Source organism: Mesoplodon mirus (genome assembly GCF_964341445.2).
Source record: "Mesoplodon mirus genome assembly, chromosome: 12".
Taxonomy (NCBI): Eukaryota; Metazoa; Chordata; class Mammalia; order Artiodactyla; family Ziphiidae; genus Mesoplodon; species Mesoplodon mirus.
In genome coordinates this window covers 74,524,353-74,548,239 of record NC_138988.1, presented here as the reverse complement: position 1 = coordinate 74,548,239, position 23,887 = coordinate 74,524,353, and the positions used below count along the sequence as shown (strand labels likewise).

At 38.4% G+C, this 23,887-nt stretch overlaps 1 long non-coding RNA gene across 1 annotated transcript in view; it reads left to right on the top strand.

Moving 5' to 3' along the window:
• Nucleotides 1–23,250, top strand: part of LOC309813229 — a 73,444-nt gene extending 50,194 nt beyond the window's left edge. The window contains exon 4 of the long non-coding RNA XR_014295457.1: nucleotides 23,236–23,250. This is a non-coding gene — a long non-coding RNA (uncharacterized lncRNA). The remainder of the gene's footprint in view (nucleotides 1–23,235) is intronic.
• The last annotated feature ends 637 nt before the right edge of the window (nucleotides 23,251–23,887 follow it).

Here is a 23,887-nt window from a genome sequence, read left to right as displayed (position 1 = left end):
TTTAAGGCTTTTTTATTTTCAAGCTTTGTTAGGCAGGATCCAAGTAGACTTTAGTCTAGAGCTGATTTTTCCCCACTACTGAGGCAGTACCCTTCTGGTTACTCAATGCCCTATGAATTACAGGGTCTTCCACTCTGTCTGATGGGAGCCCAATCCTTCCTAGCCCTGTGTCATCTCCCTGGATTGATACCTCTGCTCTTTTTGGGTCATTCATTCTCTGGCTGTGGGTAGGTTTCTCACACTCATGGGCTGATGAGCATTCAGCTGAGGACTCAAGGGGGATCCTGTGCAGATCTCTGGGACTGACTTCCTCTGTGTGCAATTTCTCCTCTCCACTACTGTGCCTGCAAACTCCAACAGCTTTGGCTTCCTTAGACTCCCGGAATTTATCCCTTCAACTCAGAGACCCTGCATCTGCCTGGGTTCCCCCTGCCTGGCTATGGCTAGAAACTCTCCAGCACTAAACTGGAGCAATCGTAGGGTTCACTAATGTGTTTCCCCTTTCAGGGATCACTGTGCTGTGTGATGTCCAAAGTCTGAAAGACCTTTGTTTCAAATATTCTGTCCAGTTTTTCAGTTGTTCCAGGCAAAGAGGGTAAATCCAGTTCTCGTTACTCCGTCTTGGCTGGAAGATGAGTTCTACTTAATTTCTAGTAACGCTTTTTGCCTTAATATCTATTTTTGTCTGGTATTGCTACACCAACTTTCTTTCCACAAGTATTTGCCAGGTGTTTATATGTCCATCTCTTTACTTAGAGCCTTCTTATATCATATGTCTCAGCTTTGTCTCTTTAAAAAGAACTTAGCAGTTGGACTTTATCTCCTAGTCTGAGAATTTTTGTCCTTTAAACACTGGGTTTAATCGTTTAAATTTATAGGGGTTAGTAATCTATTTGGATTTATTTCTATTTCCTTTTTTGTGCTTTTCCTTTATTATGCTTTTTCTTTTTTCTTTTATTGCTTTCTATTGTATTAATATAGTTTTTCTTATGCTCCCCCTTTTTATTTCTACAGGTTTGGAAGTTATGTATTCTATTTTTGTTCTTTTAGGAGTTACACTCTGAATTTTAATATGCATTCTTGACATAATAAAGTACAAAGCTAGTTGGTATTGCCATCCCCCCCTAAAAAAATACAAGGTCTTATAAAGATTTAATTCCTTTCTCTGTCTCCCACATTCCACATTACTGTGGCCTAAAATGTATTTCCATCTTGTTTTTAAACATCCCCAACAAATTAGTAATTTTTTTTTTTTTTTTTTTTGCCATACCATGTGGCATGTGGGATCTTAGTTCCCTGAGCAGGGATTGAACCTGCACCCCCTGCATTGGAAGTGCATTGTCTTAACCACTGGACCACCAGGGAAGTCCCCAAATTAGTAATTTTTAATAGTCAATGTTTATTAGGGTTTAGATTACCCATTTGCTCACACTGCTTCATGCATCACACTCCTTCAACTATAATACCATCCTACTGAAGAATGTCCTTCAGGAATTCTTTCCCTGAGAGTTAGTGAGACATGAACTCTGAGTCTTTTGTTTGTCTGAAAATGTCTTTATTTTATTCTGTGCTCAGTGTAAAAACATGATTTTGCTGAATATAGAATTCCAGGTTGACAATTACTTTCCTTAATACATTGAAGATATTGTTTCATTTTCTTTCTGGCATTTGTTATCTGATAAGAAGTCTGTTCTCAATAATTATTTTTCTTTTGTAGACAGTCTGTCTTTCCAGTTTGGCTGGATTTATCTCTTGTCTATATTGTTCTGCAGGTGTGATGATGTGTTTAGGTGTGGATTTGTATTGTATTATTTATTCCGTTCAAGACAATTTACTACTTCAATTAGAAAGGCTCATTATGTTCAATACTGTCCTGCACCACCTGGATCCCTCTTCAGGACTGAAGGACCTAATCCCCCAGATGCTAGGAGCTGGGGGTGCTTCCAGAAGACAACGCTCAGATGTCAGCCTTCTCCAGGAATTGCCCTCAGCTGAATAGTGCTGTTTTGCTCAAGAGGTTACACCCCTTCCTAAGGGCATCCGGCATCCAATGATTCGTCAATACAGGGGTACAAAGAGCCAGCCCTCTTGTCTCAATGTGGGACAATTCTAAAGGTCCTTAGCGTCAGAGCTCCCTTTGGTAGGATAATCAACCAGTCCTTTACCAAGGACTTGTGTCTCTAAAACCCCTCAGTCTTGCATCCTGGGAAACCCCTCGATCCTGGGCAAACGGGGACAATTGGTCATCCTTCCCATGAAGTTGGCCGAAGTCTTTGTTGAGGCTGCATCACACCTCACCTTCTCCCTCTGCCCAGTCCTGCTTCCATCCGTTCCACTAATATTGATCTCAAGAGCTCTCCATAATAAGCCTCCTGCACACTAATCTCTGTTTCAGTCTACTTCCCGGGGAACCGAACCTACAACATTAATGTCTTTCCAAATTTAATTATAGAAAATTTCTCTTTAAATAGTGCCTTTTCACATTCTCTATTCTTTTCTTCAGGGACATCCACTAAATGCACCTTGAATCTCTTCATTCTATCCTCCATTTCTTTTTCTTTTTTTGCGGTATGCGGGCCTCTCACTGTTGTGGCCTCTCCCGTTGCGGAGCGCAGGCTCTGGACGCTCCGGACGCTCACGGGCCCAGCCGCTCCGCGGCATGCGGGATCCTCCCGGACCAGGGCACGAACCCGCGCCCCCTGCATCGGCAGGCGTACTCTCAACCACTGCACCACCAGGGAAGCCCCTATCCTCCATTTCTCTTAATCACTCTTCTTTTTTTAATTTTTAATTAAAAAAATATTTATTTATTTGGCTGCACTGGGTCTTAGTTGCAGCATGCAGGATCTTTGTTGCCATGTGCGAGATCTTTTAGTTGTGGCACGCAGATATTTGGTTGCAGCATGCGAACTCTTAGTTGCGGCATGTGGGATCTTGTTCCCTCAGGGGACAAACCCAGGCCCCCTGCATTAGGAGCGTGGAGTCTTAGCCACTGGGCCACCAGAGAAGTCCCTCACTCTTCTAAAAAAAACAAACCACTCCATCTCTATTTTTGAATTTGCTGATTTCATCTTCATGCAGGTCTCATTTGCTGTTTAACCCATCTGTTTACTTTTACACCTTAATAACTTTATTTGGCTTTGAAGACACATACTCATCTGGTTTTCTTCTTCTATTTCTGGTTGTTCTGTTTCAGTCTTGTTTGCTGATTCCTCTTCATTGTCCCTACTTCTAAATGATGAAGTCCTAGGGCTCAGTTCTTGAGACTCTTCTCTTTTTCACAGTTTAAATCACTTTCCAGATGAAGTCATCAATCTTGTGACTTCAAATACCATAGATATGCTGATAACTTCCAAATTTATATCTCCAGCTCAGACATCTCCCCTAAACTCCTGACCCACATATCCAGCTGCCTATGAGACAGCTCCACTTGGAAAGTTAAAAACTGAGCTCCTGTTCTTCATTCCCAAACCCCGAAGTTTTCCCCATCTCAGTTATTGGTAACTGTTATTATAGGCATTCAGGGTAATATCTTGGAGTCATCTTTATTTCCTCTCTTTGTCTCACACTGCAAATACTGCAAATCCTATGGATTTTCCTTAAAAATGGATCCAGAATTGGACCACTTCTTATAATCCTCACTGCTGCCCCCCGGGTCCGAGTCACCATCACTTCCTGCCTGGATTATTGCAACAGCCTCCTGATTGGTCTGCTTTCAGCCGATTCTCAACATGGCAGAGTGACCTTGTTAAAATGTTAGTCAAATCCTTGCCTCCCTCTGCAGAACCCACCAGTGACTCCCTGGTCACTCAGAGCAAAAACAAAAGTTCTTACTGTGATTGCAAGTCCCTGCATGATCCAGCCTGTTGTTACCTCCTGGACTCGTCTCCCACTGCTCGCTCTCTCTCTCTCTCTCTCTCTCTCTCTCTCTCTCTCTCCACACCCCCGCACACCGAGTTCCTTGCTGTTATTTAAAACTACCAGGCATGGTTCCCCATCAGGGCCTTTGCTCTGGCTGTTTCCTCTGCCTGAAAAGTTCTTCCCCACATATCCATATGGTTTGCTCTCTTACTTCTTCAGGTCTTGAATAAACACCACTTGCTCAGTGAAGCTTTCCCAGGTACCTTATCTAAAACTTCAACCCCTCCCTCTTAACATTTCATAACCTTTTTTCCTACTTTATTTTTACTCCTTAGCACTTATCCTCTACCTCATATGCTATATATTATACTTATTATCTATCTTCATTAGTAAAATGTAAACTCTATTAGACTAGGCTTTTTTGTCTATTTTGTTCACTGCAGTGTCCCCAGAGCCTTGAACTGTGTCTGGCACATACTATGGGCTCAATAAATATTTGGTGAATGAACGAAAGAGTGACTCCTTTTCATTTCTAGAAATTTGACTTTAAAAATCTGCATGTTCTTATTATATAGTGTCCTTTTGCTTTTGATTTATAGTGATGAATAGCGAGTGCTCTGGAACTAGACTGCTTGGGTTCAAATCCCAGCTCTGCTGCTCTAACAGCTGTGTGACCATGGGCAGATGTCCTAACATCTCATCTGTAAAATGCAGAAAATAATAGTAGCTGCTTCACAGGGATTTACTATATAGCTGTAAAACAAATTAGGAAGCTTTTTATGTACTGATATGGAGAGAACTTCAGGATTTATTTTAAGTAACAAAAGGAAGGTGTAGAATAGTAATATATAATTTTCTGCCTTTTATGCAAGAATTTGTACCTGCATAGACACATTTTGGAAGTATTTAAAAGAAATTAATAAAAGTGCTGAATTACAGAGAGAAGGGGGGAGTAGGGGTAGCATATCAAGAAAGAGAGTGACTGGATTTACTCTTCAAAGAGGAGGATAAAGATGTTGATTAACTTTAGGTTTTGTTGATCAAGTCAGGATGGGCTTGGTTATATCGTAGTTACAAACACACCAAAGTCTCAGTGGTCTTCACCCCCAAGATTTCCTTTCTTTCTCCGACTAAATGTCCATCCCGGCAGACTGGGAGTTCTATTACGTAGTTCTGGGATGGGCATATAACCTAGTTCTGTCCAATGAGAGGCGACAAAATATCCTGAAGTGCTTCAGGGAAACATTTCCCCATTCTTGAAAAGAAACAAACAGGAATAGATATCCCTTCTGCATCCCAGATTTATATAGGATGCTTGGTAATATGGGAGCCATGTTGTTGCCTTGGGAGAGGCAAGCTTGGAAGATTTACAAATCTGACCTCCAGGGGATGGTAGAGTTAAAAAATAGAAAGAACCTGGGTCCTTAATAAGGTCAGCAAACCACTGAATTAACCAGCTCTGGAGACTTCCTACCTCAGGATTTCTTATTATGTGAGATAATAGAATTTATTTATTGTATAAGCTATTTCAAATTAGATTTTCTCTAATTTGTAGATGAAAACATCCTCATTTATAGGTTTCTCATTCATTTTTCTTATTTCATTTTACTGACTAGATCTCCCAGTTTAATGCTGTATAGTAGCATGAAAGCAGGCATCCTTGTTTTATTCCTGATTTAATAGGATTACCTCTAAAATTACCCCTAAGTATTATAATAACTGTAGGTTTTCATAAGTTGTTTTATTAAGATAAGAAATTTCCCTTCTAGAGCTAGCTGCTTAGAGGTTTGTGGGGTTTTTTAAAATCAATAATAGATTTAAATTTTACCAATTATTTTTCAGCATTTGTTGGTATCATCAGATGCCTTAATCTGTAAATGTAGTGAATTATATAAACTTTCTAAGTTAAAATTAGATTCTTGCACTTCTGTAATTAACCTCCCTTTGTCATAATATATTCCCTTGATACACTGTTGTATTTGCCTTGCTGAAATTTAAATAGAATTTTTGCATCTATGTTCCAAGTGAGGTTAATCTTGCTGAGTTTTGGCGTCAGTGCTTTGCTGGATGCACAAAACGAGTTAGATACCTTTCCAACACTAGAATAATGTATATAACATAGAAATTATCTCTTTTTGGAAAGTTCACTAGTACTTGTCCATTAAACTTCTTAGGCTTAGTGTCTTTTTTTCCTGGCCGTGCTGTGCAGCTTGCGAGATCTTAGTTCCCCAACCAGGGATTGAACCCGGGCCCTCTGCAGTGAAAGCACGGAGTCCTAACTACTGGACCGCCACGGAATTCCCTCACAATTTTTTTAAAAGTTAGAAAAAGACACTAAGGGAGTTCTCTGGCGGGCCAGGGGTGGTCCGTCCCTCCCCATCCCCTTTCCCCCTTGGCAACCACAAGTCTGTTCTCTATGTCTGTGAGTCTGTTTCGTAGACAAGTTCATTTGAGTCATATTTTAGATTCCACATATAAGGGATATCATATGGTATTTGTCTTTCTCTTTCTGACTTCCTTCACTTAGTATGATAATCTCTAGGTCCATCCATGTTGCTGCAAATGGCATTATTTCATTCTTTTCTATGGCTGAGTAGTATTCCATTGTATATATGTACCACATCTTCTTTATCCATTCATCTGTCAATGGACATTTAGGTTGTTTCCATGTCCTGGCTATTGTGGATAGTGCTGCTATGAACATAGGGATGCATGTATCTTTTTGAATCCTAGTTTTGTCTGGATATATGCCCAGGAGTGGGATTGCTGGATCATATGGCAACTCTACTTTTTGCTTTTTTAGGACCCTCCATACTGTTTTGCACAGTGGCTACACCAATTTATATTCCCACCAACAGTGTAAGAGGGTTCCTTTTCTTACACACCCTCCCCAGCATTCATTATTTGCAGACTCTTTAATCATGGCCATTCTGACTGGGATGAGGTGGTACCTCATTGTAGTTTTGATTTGCATTTCTCTAAATTAGTGGTACTGAGCATCTTTTCATGCACTTGTTGACCATCTGTATGTCTTCTTCGGAGAAAAGTCTATTTAGGTCTTCTGCCCGTTTTTCAACTGGCTTGTTTGTTTTTTGTTATTGAGCTATATGAGGACTCCTAAGTGGTTTTGACACTCTCTGTGGCCTTTGGCTTTCTTATCTCTGATATGACAGTTTGTTCCAGACTCATCTTGTACCTTTCCTGCCCCAGACCTGGAATCAGCCTTTTCTCAAGTGAGCCCTAATTCCTTTTAGTGGTAAATGATGTTTAGAGACCACTATTTGGGTCTCAGGGGTGCTCACTACTACTGGGTGGATCCATTTTCCAGCTCTTCATTGAATTCTTTTTAAATTTATTTATTTTATTTATTTTTGGCCGTGTTGGGTCTTCATTGCTGTGCACAGGCTTTCTCTAGTTGTGGCGAGTGGGGGCTACTCTTCATTGTGGTGTGCAGGCTTCTCATTGCCATGGCTCTCTGCTTCTCTTGTTGCGGAGCATGGGCTCTAGGTGCGCGGGCTTCAGTAGTTGTGGCTCACGGGCTCTAGAGCATAAGCTCAGTAGTTGTGGCTCACAGGCTTAGTTGCTCTACGGCATGTGGGATCTTCTTGGACTAGGGATCAAACCCATGTCCCCTGCATTGGCAGGCAGATTCTTAACCACTGTGCTACCAGGGAAGTCGCTCTTCTTTGAATTTTTTTTTTTTTTCTGGTACATGGGCCTCTCACTGTTGTGGCTGCTCCCGTTGCGGAGCACAGGCTCCGGACGCTCAGGCTCAGCGGCCATGGCTCACGGCCCCAGCAGCTCCGCGACATGTGGGATCTTCCCGGACTGGGGCATGAACCCGTGTCCCCTGGATCGGCAGGCAGACTCTCAACCACTGAGCCACCAGGGAAGCCCTCTCCCTTGAATTTTATTTTATTTACTTTAAATATAATCACGCATAGTTTCTTTTTATTAATTTTTATTTGAATATCTTTTTCCATCACTTTATTTTCAACTTTCTTAGATGATTTTTATCATTTTTTTCCCCACATGGCTTGTGGGATCTTAGTTCCCCGACCAGGTATCCAACCTGGGCCTTCGGCAGTGAAAGCACGGGAGTCCTAACCACTGGGCCACCAGGGAATTCCCTAGACAAGTTTTAGATGTGTCTCTTGCAATAGCTAGATTTTTAAAAATCCAATATAAGATTCTCTTTTCATCCATGAACTGAGCCCAATCACATTCAAAGTGATATTGATACATCTGAACTCCCATCATATTTTGCCTTTTCTACTTAGCCTGGATTTCTGTTGTTTCCTTTTTTTTTTTTTTTTTTTTTTTGCGGTACGTGGGCCTCTCACTGTTGTGGCCTCTCCGGTTGCGGAGCACAGGCTCCAGACGCGCAGGCTCAGCGGCCATGGCTCACGGGCCTAGCCGCTCCGCGACATGTGGGATCTTCCCGGACCGGGGCACGAACCTGTGTCCCCTGCATCGGCAGGCGGACTCTCAACCACTGCGCCACCAGGGAAGCCCTGTTGTTTCCTTTTGTCTTTTGTAAGATTGATTGACTTTTCTTTGTCCTATTTTATTGTTCTTAAAATCTGGAACTTGTATCTGCTATTTCTTCAAGTGGTTACCGTAACTTATATGGATTTTACAATAAGTTTCACTGATTTCTTTAATAAGATACTGCTCATGTATCTCTCTAGGATTACTAGTTTTCCTTTTTTTCTAGGTAAGTACATTCTCTATTAATTCTTTGTGGATGGCAAATGTTCTGCACCCTTGAATATCTATAAATATATTTATTTTACATTCACATTTGAATAATAGCTGAGTATAGAATTCTAGATTTGTAACCATTTTTCTCTCAAAATTTTGAAGATATATTTCTTCTGTCTTCTTGTATCCAGCACGTTTCCAGTGAGAATTCTGATTTGTAGAAATGTTTTTTAAAATCTTTTGATGATTTTAGGAATTCTCTTTATTGCCATTGTTCTAAAATTTCACTCTGTATATCTAGATGTAGTCCTTCCTTTCTTCTTTTTTAAAAAATTTATTTATTTACTTATCTACCTACCCCTCTATTTATTTATGTGTAGTTATCTCTCATTCATCTTATTCTGTTCCCAATCTGAAGATTCGTGTCTATTCAGCTCTGGAAAATTTTCTTTTATTATATTTTGAATTATTCTTCCCCTTTATCATTTATGTCTTTTATTTTTTCTAGAACATGTATAAATAGGTTGGGAGACTCTGGCTCTTCTCCATGTTTATAAATATTTCTTCATACAGTCTGTCTTCTTGTACCACATTCTGGGAGAATCCCTCAGCTACTGTTTCTAGCTCATTCTGCTATTTCCCCTTCTTCTGAATACTTTTCTTTTCCAAGGTCTCTACTTGGTTCTTTTTTTAAAAAAAAAAACAGTTATCTTCTTTTTTAAAAACTTTTTTAAAATAATTAATTAATTAATTTAATTTTGGCTGCGTTGGGTCTTTGTTGCTGCACGTGGGCTTTCTCTAGTTGTGGTGAGCGGGGGCTACTCTTTGTTGTGGTGTGTGAGCTTCTCCTTGTGGTGGCTTCTCTTGCTACGGAGCACGGGCTCCAGGTGCACAGGCTTCAGTAACTGTGGCAAGTGGGCTTAGTTGCTCTGTGGCATGTGGGATCTTCCCAGGCTAGGTCTTGAACCCGTGTGCCCTGCATTGGCAGGTGGATTCTTAACCACTGCACCACCAGGGAAGTCCTCTACTTGGTTCTTTTCATAACTTCCTTTTTGTCTCATGGATTCAATTATCTCTCACCTCTGTGAAGATTTTAATTATATTTCCCTTAAAATCACCTTCTGTGAGTTCCATTAACTGTTCCTTAGATTGGGCTTCCCTGGTGGCGCAGTGGTTCAGAATCTGCCTGCCAATGCAGGGGACACGGATTCGAGCCCTGGCCCAGGAAGATCCTACATGCAGTGGAGCAACTAAGCCCGTCCGCCACAACTACTGAGCCTGTGCTCTAGAGCCCGCGAGCCACAACTACTGAAGCCCGTGCACCTAGAGCCCGTGCTCTGCAGCAAGAGAAGCCACTGCAATGAGAAGCCTGCGCACTGCAATGAAGAGTAGCCCCCACTTGCCACAATTAGAGAAAGCTCACGCACAGCAACAAAGACCCAATGCAGCCAAAAATAAATAAAATAATTTTTTTTTTTTTTTTTTTTTTTTTTTTTTGCGGTACGCAGGCCTCTCACTGTTGTGGCCTCTCCCGTTGCGGAGCACAGGCTCCGGACGCGCAGGCTGAGCGGCCATGGCTCACGGGCCCAGCCGCTCCGCGGCATGTGGGATCTTCCCGGCCCGGGGCACGAATCCGTGTCCCCTGCATCGGCAGGCGGACTCTCAACCACTGCACCACCAGGGAAGCCCTTGAGCTACTTTTTACTTTTTGAAATTCAAACAAATGCTATTGCCAACTTTGTGGAATAATGTTCCACATTCCCCGGAATTCCCTGGAATAATGTTCATGGACCTCGCAAAAGGTCAAAGACACTTTATGGGTTTCTCATGAGGTAGAATGCTTTGCAGCCATTAAACATGATGCTCATGAAGACAATGTATTACAAGAAAAATATTTATGATCTAATGCCAGAGGGGAAAGCAGGATTCAAAGTTGTAAGTATGCTACAGAAACGAGAGCAAGACCACTTAAAACTATGTAAAACACTTCTAGGAAAAAGACAGAAAGGAAATATGCAAAATAATAACAATAACATGGTGGATGGTAGAATTATGGGAATATATTTTTCTTTCCTAAATTTTCCAAAGATCTGTAATGTGCTTATATTACTTTCATTAGGTAAACAATTATACATGAAGAAAGGTAATAGCTCATGATTGTTGACCTTTAGCAGCTTTCTGCTAAGTCATCCTTGATTCAGCCCATCTTAAAAGGACATGCAGACCCACATGTACTCTATAGATAGAAATCTTGAAGTTAAATGATTGGAAAATTACACAAGAACATCTTTCTAATGTTCATTTTGGAAGGATAACTGCCATTGGCTTGCCTTGTAGAGGACAACTCCTTTTAATAAGGTCTTTTTGTACTTCATTAATCCCCCTTGGATGGCCTTTAATTAGACCAAATTCTGCTTACTATCTGCGTCTTAAGACAAAAGCACATGGAAGGTACCAGACCATCTATTATAATGTTCTGGGAAGGACGTTGGCTTGGGTGTTAGGAGGCCTGAGTCTGAGCCTTAGCTGTGTGGCCTCAGCCGAGTCAACTTCATCTCTGAACTTTATCTTCCTCCTCCGCACCATGGGGATGAGGGTCCTGACTTCTATGGAGCTCTAGATGAGAAGGAAATTCTCAACTACTTAAATGACCTTTGACTTCTCCTAAGTAGGGACAATCAGAAAGGTGTCTGACTCCTACTAAAGTAGAAACAGCTGCAGAACAGGAAAGGGAAGAGTGATCGAAAAGGATACACTTGAAAATAAGCAAGAGCGAGAGCACTGGAGGGTGACTCTCAGGAGACCTGAACTCTAGTCCTAGCTATGCTGCTGGCTGAGGGTGTGATCCTGAGTTAGTCATTTCCTTTTTCTAGGGCCTGGCTTCTTCCTCTGTGAAATAAGGTGACAGGTCTAAGGTTCCTCCTGGTTACAAATTCTATTAATATATGATTCTATATTATAGGACGAGGGGTGCCTGTTGTAGCCTCACTTGGTTCTTGCAGGGCCTCTTTGTTATTCAAGAGACTCAGCACAATGTTGACTTTTTAATCTTTTAATTAATTCTCATGTCATCCATGAAGTAAATCAGAAGAGAAAATCCAGATGAACATTCCCATTTAAGCCAGTTTCTTGAGGCTGATATTTTAACAAACAATAAACTGATGAATCATGAGATGACCTTGGAAAATATTAGACTCTTAAATCTTCTCAACATTTTTCAGGAAATAGGCTGTAAATGAGGGAAGGAAAAATGTAAATATGTTCAAGATGGGGAACTACCTTAAATAAAAATAACTACATTTTACTTTGAAATAAAAAAAAAATCTCCTCCTGAAAGAGTACTTGGGATGGGTACAAACGTAGTATCAGGGATTTTTCTTTAGATCACACAACCAGCTTTTTATTTGCTAACCAGAGCATTTTGGAAAATTTGCATCATGAATGCAGACCCGGGCAAGGAGGCCAGTTGGGATGGGTGACTTCTCCAGCTGCTTTCTCAGTTATTTGGTTTTCCTGATGGTCAACTCTGCCCTAAAACCAAACTCATCATCATCAGGGGAAGCTGTGGGGTAAAAATGTGAGGGTGGCAAGATTTATCTTCTGGTTCAGCATCTGGTTCTCCCTGCTCAGTGTCAACTCGCCAAAGCTGCCTTATATACCTGTTTTCTTTCCTCTCTCTTTCTTCCCACCCTCCCTCCCTCCCTGTTTCCTTCCTTTCTTCCTTCCTTCCTTTTTCTTTCTCTTTCTTTCTTTCTTTCTTTTTCTTCTTTCTTTCTTTCTTTCCCTTTCCCCTTCCTCCCTCCCTTCCTTCCTTCTTTCCTTCCTTCCTCCCTTTCCCTCTTTCCCTTTCTTTCTTTGTTTCCCCCTTCCTTTCTTTGTTTCCCCCTTCCTTCCTTCCTTCCTTCCCCTCTTTCCCTTTCTTTCTTTCTTTCCTCCTTCCTTCCTTCCTTCCTTCCTTGTCTCTTTCTCTCTTTCTTTTCTCTCCACACATTTAGTATATTTTACCGGGAGAAATTTTCTACATTTATTGTTCTGACCTATAATTGGTTGAGAATATTCTACAGTGGGTTATATATTCCCATGTTTTGTAAGCTTATAAGATTAAAACACTCAAACAAATGGAATACCTTTTCCACCCACAGCCTTGGGGGAAGGTGGGGGTGTGAGAGGAAGGGGCATTTATAGGGTCTATCAATCAGGGTCCATCTGCAAATAGCAGAAACCACTCTGGCTAATTTCAACAACCCTTTAATAAGGGAATTATATGCTTACAAAATTGTTTGAAGGGTTATCAGAAGAGCCCTAGGTTGAGCTTCCAAGAATGACCCCTAGAACAAGATGGTGGAAGTGGCCCACAAAGGGAGCTGTTACTTCTGTCAATACTAGTAAGTTGGGGGATCAGGAAGTGCTAGGACCACATTGCTCCTGACACCCACAGAGCTAAGAAACAGACACTGGGACTCCTGCCACTGCTGTCACAGAAGAACCCAACCCATCTCTATTTTCATGTGTGCCAACAGAAATAACAGAAAATAGCAGAAGCATGGCCTGTACCTTATTTCTGCCTTCCAAATCCCCAGGTGTGTTTCCTTGATGGACTCAGAACTCTCGCTGTCAAGGAGTCTAGGAAATACATAGTCTATCTTTTTTTATCTGACGTACTTAGTGAAGTATATTACAAGGGAGTTGGAACGGAGCTGAGTGAGCCTAACTGTGATATGTAACATGGGAGGAGGGAGGGGGAACAACTTCATTTTCCCCAAGGGCCCTGGAGGTTCACTCCCATACGCCAAGGCCAGCTATGAACATCATCATGGGTATAGAAAGAAGCCACATGGAGCATAAAGCCCTCTGGTAGGGTAGGACTCAGAGTATAGAGTGTAAGTCACTGCTGGCTTCCTAGAGCTTACACTGTCTCACCTGAGAAATGGAAATACAGACTCACAGTCTGGCAGGCCAATTATATATACAGATATGTAGATAATGATATATCTATATATATAGATAATTATATATATGTGACTATATATATATGCCTTTGAAAACAAATGCATTTGGTAATTTAATTTGCATTTTTTAAAAAAATGAACCTTAGATGCCATCCATATGTAGAGATATGTCCAACTCACAACATCTACTTGTTGTGAGCCTGCTAAGTGCCAAGGAATGCTTTCACATGTGCTTTCTCATTTAATTTTCATAGCACATGAATTCAGAATTCCTGGGCTATGAGCTCTATTGTATATATGAGACAGTTACTAAATTTCTTCCAGGGGGCAAAGAGGGGCTACCCTTAGTATGTGTGAAGGCGATTCATGTATCATTACTGGAGAAAGTGAAAGTTGAAATATACGTGCAACTATTTAGAGAAGATGTCAGATTTCCAAAATCAGAATGTGTGAGGAAATTTAAATATATGTCTAACCCACGTGACATTGGACTGCTGAACTTTAATTTAATGGTGTTGCAAAGGAAGTGTTATGACCTTAGTAGTATTGTGTTCTTGTGTGTGAACAGAGCATAGTTTATTTAACAAGTTCCTTATTGATGGGCATTTGGTTGTCTCTGATCTTTTTCTACTGTAGACAATGAAGCAATGATGAATTATCCTGTACATGCATCATTTTGTCAGTGTGGAAGGAAACATATAAAATCTCCAGAAGTGGAAATGTCAGGTCAAAGGGTAAATGTATTGCAAATTTGGGAAATATTGCCAATTGCTTCCTATTATGGTTGTGTCACTTTTCATTCCCACTGGCAATGGTTGAGATTACCTGATTCCCCAAAGCCTTGCTAACAGAAACTGCTGCTTAACTTTTGGGTTTTTCCTAATTTAATAGTTATCTCAGTTTAGTTTCAATTTGCTTTTTTCATATTATGACTTGAAGAAAGTTTACTTTCTTTTTATATGCATAAGGGCCATTTGTATCTCTTTTTCTATGAACTTTCAGTTCATGTACTTTGCTCATTTTTCTTTAAAAAGACTGATCATTATTGGTCTTTTTTGTATTGATTTATTGTAATTCTTCATATATTTGGATAATTAGCACTTTGTCTAAGATGCAGATTGCAAATATATCTTTCCCAATTTATCATTTGTCTTTCAACATTGCTTTGGCATATTTTTCCATGTATTTTAAAAAGTTCTATGTAGTAAAAATTGCTATTTTTTGTGTGTGTCTTCTGCATTTTGAGTCATAGATAGCTTGTAAAGAAATTACTCATGTTTTCTTCTGATATTTTTATAGTTTCATTTTTCAACATCAAGATTTTAAAGATAGTTGCCTTTTTCCTGGTACATGATGAGAGGAATAGTTTCAACTTTATTTTTTCCAGGTGGCTACTCGGTTGTCTCAACATTTATTTGAAACTTTTTTTCTTGCCACTCTGATTTGAGTTACCATCTTTTCATATACTAAATTTTTGTATGTATTTGGCTCTATTTCTGCAACTTAAATTCTCCTCCTTTAGCCTGTTTAGTCATGCACAATTATTGGGACCTGTTAGCATGTTTTAATATCCATTTGGGATAGCTCCAGCACATTGTTCTTCATTTTTCAAGTTTTTTTGGTTACTCTTGCTTATTTATTTTTTGGAATGAATTTAGAAAAAAACTTATCTATTTCTTGGGAAAAAATCAGTTGGTAATTTTATTAAGATCAGGTTAAGTTTATAAATTGACTCAGAGAGAACAGACTTTTTGTCATGTTGAATTTTTCTGCCAAGAATAAGGCATATATTTCCATTGTTCTGTTCTACTTTTGTGTCCCACAGTAGCATTTTGAAATTTTCCTCATAAAGATGTATATTTCTTGTTAAGTTTATTCTTGTATTTTATCTATTTGTTGTTGTATTTGCTGTTGCAGATGTGCTTTTCTTTTCCATTGTATTGTTTTATATGAGAAAACTATTCATTGCTGTATATTAATTTTATAACCTGCAATTTACTGCATTCTCTTATTATTAGTAGTAGATTATCAGTTGGTTCTCTTAAATATATAATCATATCTTCTGAAAATAGTGACAGTTTTGCCATCTCTTACAATTCTTACACTTTCTCTTGTCTAACTGTATTTCTTAATATCTTCAGGACAATATTAAATAGCAGTGGTGATAGGGAGCATCTTCAGCTTGTTTCTTACCTTAGCATGAGTTCTTCCATTGTTCTCCATTAAGATTGTTTCTCATTTCTGGCTTAATAAATCATGTTAAATAAGTCATCCATTTATATTTCATGGGGTGTTTTTTAAAATCAAGAATCGTTTTTTATTTTTTTGCAAATCCTTATTAGCATCAGTTGAGATAATTTTTCTCCTCATATATATTAATATAGAAATATCACTGATATTAAACCATCTTTTCATTCATGGAATAAACAACACTTGATCATTATTTTAAACGTACCCCTTGATTCTGCTTGCTAATATTTTATTTAATGTTTTTATGTTGATATTTATAAGTGAGACTGGTCTGTAATTTTCTTTCTTTGTGCAATCTTTGCCAGGTTTTGATATCAATGTTATATTTGTTCTGGAACCATTAAGAAATAAACAATCAGATAGAGATTTCTCAGAAAACATGGGCCTTGTGAATTTTTTTTTTTAATTTAATTTCATTTATTTTTGGCTGTGTTGGGTCTTCGTTGCTGCGCACGGGGTTTCTCTAGTTGTGGTGAGCGGGGGCTACTCTTCGTTGCAGTGTGTGGGCTTCTCATTGTGGTGGTTTCTCTTGTTGCGGAGCACGGGCTCTAGGTGCACGGGCTTCAGTAGTTGTGGCACGCGGGCTCTAGAGCACAGGCTCAGTAGTTGTGGCGCACGGGCTTAGTTGCTCCGGGGCATGTGGGATCTTCCCAGACCAGGGATTGAAGCCGTGTCCCCTGCATTGGCAGGAGGATTCTTATCCACTGCACCACCAGGGAAGTCCCGGGCCATGTGAATTTAAGCACCTACGTGAAGCCTAACTGTGGTTCTATATTTTCAGAGGATATTTTTACTTTCCCTCCCATCCACCATCAAGATTGAAGCAGGTAAGTTTTCTTACTGTACTTTTCTGTACGCTGGATTTTTCTAGCTCATCTTTTGGTATTTTAGCTTTGTGCATGGGTCTCCTATCCATCTCCCTCACTTTGGGAGGACTTCCATGCTCTAGACATTGGGAGGATGTCAAAATAGAAACTTGAGGTCATAAAAGATGACTTTAAGGCACCTGGCATTGCACTTGGATTTCTCCTTTCACCCATTTGGCCTATGTAACTTTTTGTAACTTTATTGCTAACTTATTCTTAAAAGTGAAAACAGATCTATTTTGTCCAGAATTTTTACTTGTCTTTCAGAAAGAAGCTGTTAAGGTTATCTGGTCTACCATACTGCTAGAAACAGATATTAGGACTTGCCATAAGAAATATCAAAATATTTTATAATACTAAAGCAATTAAAATGGTGTGGTTTTGGCATAGAGATAAATAGGTTAATGAGGCAGAATGGAGACTATAGAAATAGATCTGTATATAAGAACTTAGTATATATCCTTGCCACATACAACTTTTAGAATTAAATTCCAGATGGATTAAAAAAAAACCAAAGCTACAAAAGTGTTAGATAAAAATACAGACAAATATATATATATAACTACTGAAAAGGAAAGATCCTCTAAGTCAAACACACATACACTCATATAAGAACATATATTTGTAACAAATATTTGTAAACCATGGGGTAGAGAAATTCTCTAAAGCAAGACATACTCATGCTTGCCCAAAGAGCTTTGCAGGAAAAGTTGATAAATTCGATTACTTCAACATCAAAACCAAAGTGAAAGAATAAGCAAGAGCCTACAAGAAAAGATTTTCATCATATATACAGTAACAAAAAATTACTGTCACAAATCTGTTAGACAGTCAACAAGAAAAAAAAGCAATTCAGTAGAAAAATTGTCAATGGCTATAAAGAAGTAAAACAAAAACCCAATAAAAATATTAAAAGATATGTCCCTTTTACAGTTAATCAGGGACCTGCAAATCTTAACAATGAGAAACTATTTGTTAACTATGATGTAGTCAAGAATTTCATACTGGTTATATCAAGTGAAGGCAAATAGGCAGAAAATTGATATCCTAATTTCAGTTGGGAATCTAAATTGATATAATCTTTTTAGAGATAATTTAATGATATAAAAATTCTAAAAATGCATACCCTTTTATGTAAGCATGCTACTTACACAGCATACATTATAAGAATATATGCACTTATGACAGATTCTATAATAATAAAAATTTAAGACATTATTATTCTATAATAATAAATTTTTTTTTAATTTGTTAAATGATCTATGGATTGTACATGTGCACAAGGAGATGTACAATAATGTTTATTGCATCACTATTTGTGATAGCAAATAGTCAAAAAGAACTTAAATGATAATGATGGAGGAATGGATAAAATGTGGTCTAATCATATGATAGATTACTATGTAGCAGTTAAAAGGAATAAACAGACATGTTTATCCATGTGGATGGATAGCAAATGTAATTTGCATGATAAAAGCAAGTTGTAGAGTCATACAGAAAGAAGCCATTTTTGTTATAATTTTTTTTTTACATTTTTTGTCTTTGGTATTAACATAGAATAGATTCTCTCATTCAGTAGTATTTTGAGTATTCAATAAATATTCTATGATGAATTATAGGAAACACAGTACTTTGTTGCAGAACTCAAGAAGCTAAGAAAAACAGATGTAATGAGAAAAAATATCTGCTGGGCCAAGTGCCAGGTACTTTTACAGCTACTGTATTACTTATTTCTCCCAAGTGTTGGAGATGCATATTATTACCCATTTTGTTTTTTCCAATGGGAAACTAGCTAAATTAATTATATTGCAAATACACAATAAAATACCATGAAGAAAGCAAACACATATATAGTCTTTGGTTGAACCATATACCATTCTAAGTGCTCTAGATTACATATACTATCTCACATAATTTCCCAACTTTACTACTACTATCCCATTTTACATATGAGACAAGAAGTTAAGTAACATGCCCAAGATGACACACATATATATATATTTTTTTCTATGTCATAATGTTGATATTCAGTCCAGTAATCCTCCACTGTAACAGCTCCTTTACTTTGCAGTGAAAATTGATTTGTATATTTTTTGCCTCTGAGTCCTTGTGGAATTTTTTTTTTAATTCAAACAGAAAGTCACAAAAATTATAATCATCCTCATCAGTTCACTCAGTCCCATGTAATTAATTTTTTTTTCATCTTGATCTTTTGTTAGCACTTTTATGAATTCATCAGTTTTCCATTAGAGTTCTGAAAATGCTTATTCATTCAGTTCAGCAGTATACTCAGTTACCAAAAACCTGTACTCGTCAGAGTCTTTTCCATGCATTCCTTGAAGATGAAACCCTTTTATAGGAACATTTTTGCAAAAGCATCAGAGTACACCCAGAACTGTCTGTAAATGACAAAAGACTTAAAAATGACCACGGTTAAAGATTTGATGAAAGTTCATAATAATGCAATTGACAAGGAAATTTACTTATTTCTGAGATATACATTTTAAAGTAATAACTAGAATTATGACTTATAACATTATACGAGAACATATAAGAGTTTTAGAAATTTCATGTAATGTCTGAAACATTTATATTAACATATTTCCATACAAATAACCCAAAGAAAGTTTAGTATTAGTTGCTTTTTTGTTTGCTTGTTTTTTTATACTGCAGGTTCTTATTAGTCATCAATTTTATACACTTCAGTGTATACACGTCAATCCCAATCGCCCAATTTAGCACACCACCATCCCCACCCCACCGCGGTCTTCCCCCCTTGGTATCCATACGTTTGTTCTCTACATCTGTGTCTCAACTTCTGCCCTGCAAACCGGTTCATCTGTACCATTATTCTAGGTTCCACATACATGCGTTAATATACGATATTTGTTTTTCTCTTTCTGACTTACTTCACTCTGTATGACAGTCTTTAGATCCATCCACGTCTCAACAAATGACTCAATTTTGTTCCTTTTTATGGCTGAGTAATATTCCATTGTATATATGTACCACATCTTCTTTATCCATTCATCTGTCGATGGGCATTTAGGTTGCTTCCATGACCTAGCTATTGTAAATAGTGCTGCAATGAACAATGGGGTGCATGTGTCTTTTTGAATTATGGTTTTCTCTGGGTATATGCCCAGCAGTGGGGTTGCTGGATCATATGGTAATTCTATTTTTAGTTTTTTAAGGAACCTCCATACTGTTCTCCATAGTGGCTGTATCAATTTACATTGCCACCAACAGTGCAAGAGGATTCCCTTTTCTCCACACTCTCTCCAGCATTTATTGTTTGTAGATTTTCTGATGATGCCCATTCTAACTGGTGTGAGGTGATACCTCATTGTACTTTTGATTTGCATTTCTCTAATAATTAGTGATGTTGAACAGCTTTTCATGTGCTTCTTGGCCATCTGTATGTCCTCTTTGGAGAAATGTCTATTTAGGTCTTCCACCCATTTTTTGATTGGGTTGTTTGTTTTTTGATATTGAGCTCCATGAACTGCTTGTATAATTTGGAGATTAATCCTTAGTCCGTTGCTTCATTTGCAAATATTTTCTCCCATTCTGAGGGTTGTCTTTTTGTCTTGTTTATGGTTTCCTTTGCTGTGCAAAAGCTTTTAAGTTTTTTTAGGTCCCATTTGTTTATTTTTGTTTTTATTTCCATTACTCTAAGAGGTGGATCAAAAAAGATCTTGCTGTGATTTATGTCAAAGAGTGTTCTTCCTATGTTTTCCTCTAAATGTTTTATAGTTTGCAGTCTTAACATTTAGGTCTCTAATCCATTTTGAGCTTATTTTTGTGTATGGTGTTAGGGAGTGTTCTAATTTCATTCTTTTACATGTAGCTGTCCAGTTTTCCCAGCACCACTTATTGAAGAGACTGTCTTTTCTAAGCTCACAAAATAATGCTGTATGTTATCAAAGAAAAATATGGCAGGTGGATTAGAAAGACACACATTAAATATCTGAGAGATGTCTATGGTGAAGGGGGAAGAGTGGGGGTAAAGGAATAAAACTGCAAATTGGCTGTAACTAAGGTGTATGAATAATCAAATCATGTCAATCCATTTGTACAACTGAGGTCTAACAATTTTTGAAAAACAAAGCAAACAAATAAACAAAACTCTGATACAACCATATCAGTTCTTAGGTGAGAATTAAAAGAAGTTAGTTAAAAAAGCAAAATCAAGGGACTTCCCTGGTGGTCCAGTGGTTAAGACCCCACTCTCCCAATACAGGGGGCACAGGGTTCAATCCCTGGTGGGGGAACTAAGGTTCCACATGCCACAAGGCCAAAAAAAAAAAAAAAAAAAACAAGTCAAAGAACCACGTGTACAGTGTAATAAAACATAAAACAAACCTACAAAATAAAACTCTCTTTACACACACACACACGCAAATGCATAGAGAAAGTTTTGAAAAAGATAACTATTGGAAAACTTTAAATAGCAATGTGGAAAATTTTCTTACATTATTCATAAAAAATTATAAATAGTATAGGATAAAATAAATGCAGATAGAAATTCCAGGAGAAACAAAAAGCAGTAAGAAAGGAAATCTAATGGTCACTGCTTCTGTAATGAACAATATTTTCATAGTCACAGTAATGTAAAGAGGTGGTTTTTTTTGGCCCTCTTTCTCTCACTCTACACAGGTGTGTGTGAATGATGTATATATATGTTACATATGTGAGTATTTAATTTTCACAAGGATTTTATGCCCCAAATATTCATGCCATAGTAAAATTTTTCTCATTTATGTATAGAATATAGCTCCCAAGCAGACCATACACTTGCTCTTTTACAGTCACATCATCTCTACCTACCTGAATGTCTGTCTGTCTGTCTCTCTGTCTTTGTCTCTGTCTCTCCCCAAATGTATATATATGTAAATATATATATGTGTGTGTGTGTGTATATATATATATATATATATATATATATATATATATATATATATATGTATGTATTTCTCAGCTATACAGCAGGTCAAGTTTTTAGAGACTTCCAGGAGTTAAAATGAGAGGAGATAGACAATGCTACTATTGAACAGTATCTGACTCTGTAATTATAATGCATTTATTGCCAAGAGCAAAGAATTTTAATTGATTTTTAGTTGTTCATAACCAACCTATCAGTAAAGCTTAGGAGACCTAGTTATAAACTTGATAATGCAAAAATCAAGTGTGGATGACAGAAGATACAAAGTGAAGTGTAGAATTACTGAGTGGACTTGTTGGGGAGCTAATATCTTAATTCTATAAAAAGAGAGTTGACGAAACGAAAACTAAAGGTGTTAGGATGTTATTTATAGTTATAAAGGTATAGAGCAACTAAAGGGGGAGGTAGAGGAGGTGTTGGAAAATGAGCTGAGTTTTTCATCTATCATAGGACAGGTTAAATAGATAATGTCAAACATTGATAAACCAAGAAATGGCAGTAGAAGCTTATTTAGGAATATGGAAATATAGCAGAGTGCCTTTTCTTTCCAATATCAAAAATAACCCTAATTCAGTTTGACTTGGATTGTCAGGAAACGTATTGACTCTCATCACTGAACTTCCAGAGGTAGGACAGGTTTAAGATTGATCCAATCCAGTATATCTAGCTCTGTTTCCCTGCATTTCTCTTGACCCTGAACTTATTTGTGACTTGGCCTCTCCTCAGGTTGGTATTAAGATAGCTGGCATTCTAGGTCTTTCCGCATTTCCAAGTCTTGGAAAAACTGGTCTCTAGTTCCCCAGAAGGAAAATGAAATTTCCTCTTTCTCTCTCATTTAAGGGTCTTCTTCCATTATTTATATTCCGACTGAAAATGAACCTATTTACATGGTGATCGATGGTGGGAGCAACCATTCTTCATAGAAAGGAAAGACTTGGCCACTTCCATGGTAGAGTGTGAGCTGCTTGGAGCAGGCCAGGAGAATGGCCATGGACTTGCTTAGGCTTAGGAAGTAATTATAAGTTGTTCTTGAGTAGTACACCTGCCTATTATTCTCGACCTCCAGTAGGTGTTATTTTTTTAAAAACCATTTATTTATTTGTTTGTTTGTTTGTTTGTTTGTTTATTGGCTGTGTCAAGTGGCTTGCAGGATCTTAGTTCACCAACCAGGAATCGAACCTGTGCCCCCTGCAATGGAAGCGCAATGGTCCTAGCCACTGGACTGCCAGGGAATTCCCTCCAGGAGGTGTTATTAATGTTACATCTCAGTCTCAATGTGGCTGGGAGAAGTTAGGAAAGAGCTGGTGCCCAGGCTTGGAGCAAAGAATTACAACTAAAAGTGGAATCCCTAACCCCTAGATGGAGATGGTTAGCAATATCAGTCAGCAGAAGGAGCTGGGTCCAGGAGAAAGGTGAGCCATGACGTGTGGACTAAGGAGAAGCTTCTCAAACACATTGGGGGATACGTGTGGTTATTTATAGCAACGAGTTTGCTAGGGGCTTGAATCATAATTATGGGTATAATTATTTGGGTATAAAGAGGATGAATGACCAAATTTTATATATGGGTTTCAAATAGATTGGATTTCAACCCAATTTTTCATCAGTCCTTCTCCCTTTTGGAAGAATATTTGGAAAAAAATATTCCCTTATTTTACAGAAAGTCGCTATCCTCTGTAAATGAATTTCCTGGACAGAATCCATTACCTGGCCAGTGGAAGGAAGGCTCCTTAGGTAAGACATGAATACCTCCTTGTCCACTTAGCTATTGATTTGATTTTTAAAAAAAACCTCTACCATTTGTGTGCAGTTGTGCCTGTTCATGTTCAATCAAAAATTACAGCAAGACAGAGATGGGCCCTGTGAAATTCTCCTTCCACAATGCCTACCATTTCACTATGTGTAACTGGGCTTCTAATAAAAGATTCCATGTACTGGTGTTCTTCTAAGGGAGCTTTCTAGGGCAGTTGTGGGGCTGGAGATGTAGATATTCTGGTCAAATATGAATATAATATTCACTTTTAAATTCTGGAGAAGACTATCTGGGATAGCAATGTATTTCCTGATTCCTAGAGACTATGAATGGATTGGACTGAAACTTGTTTTTGATAGCTTACCTGTTCATCTATCTGAAGGAAGAATGCAAAATCAGATACACTTTCAAGGTCCTTTTCTAGTTCTGGCTTTTTACATATTTAAAATTCAAGAGGGCTTCCCTGGTGGCGCAGTGGTTGAGAGTCCGCCTGCCGATGCAGGGGACACGGGTTCGTGCCCCGGTCTGGGAAGATCCCACATGCCGCGGAGCGGCTGGG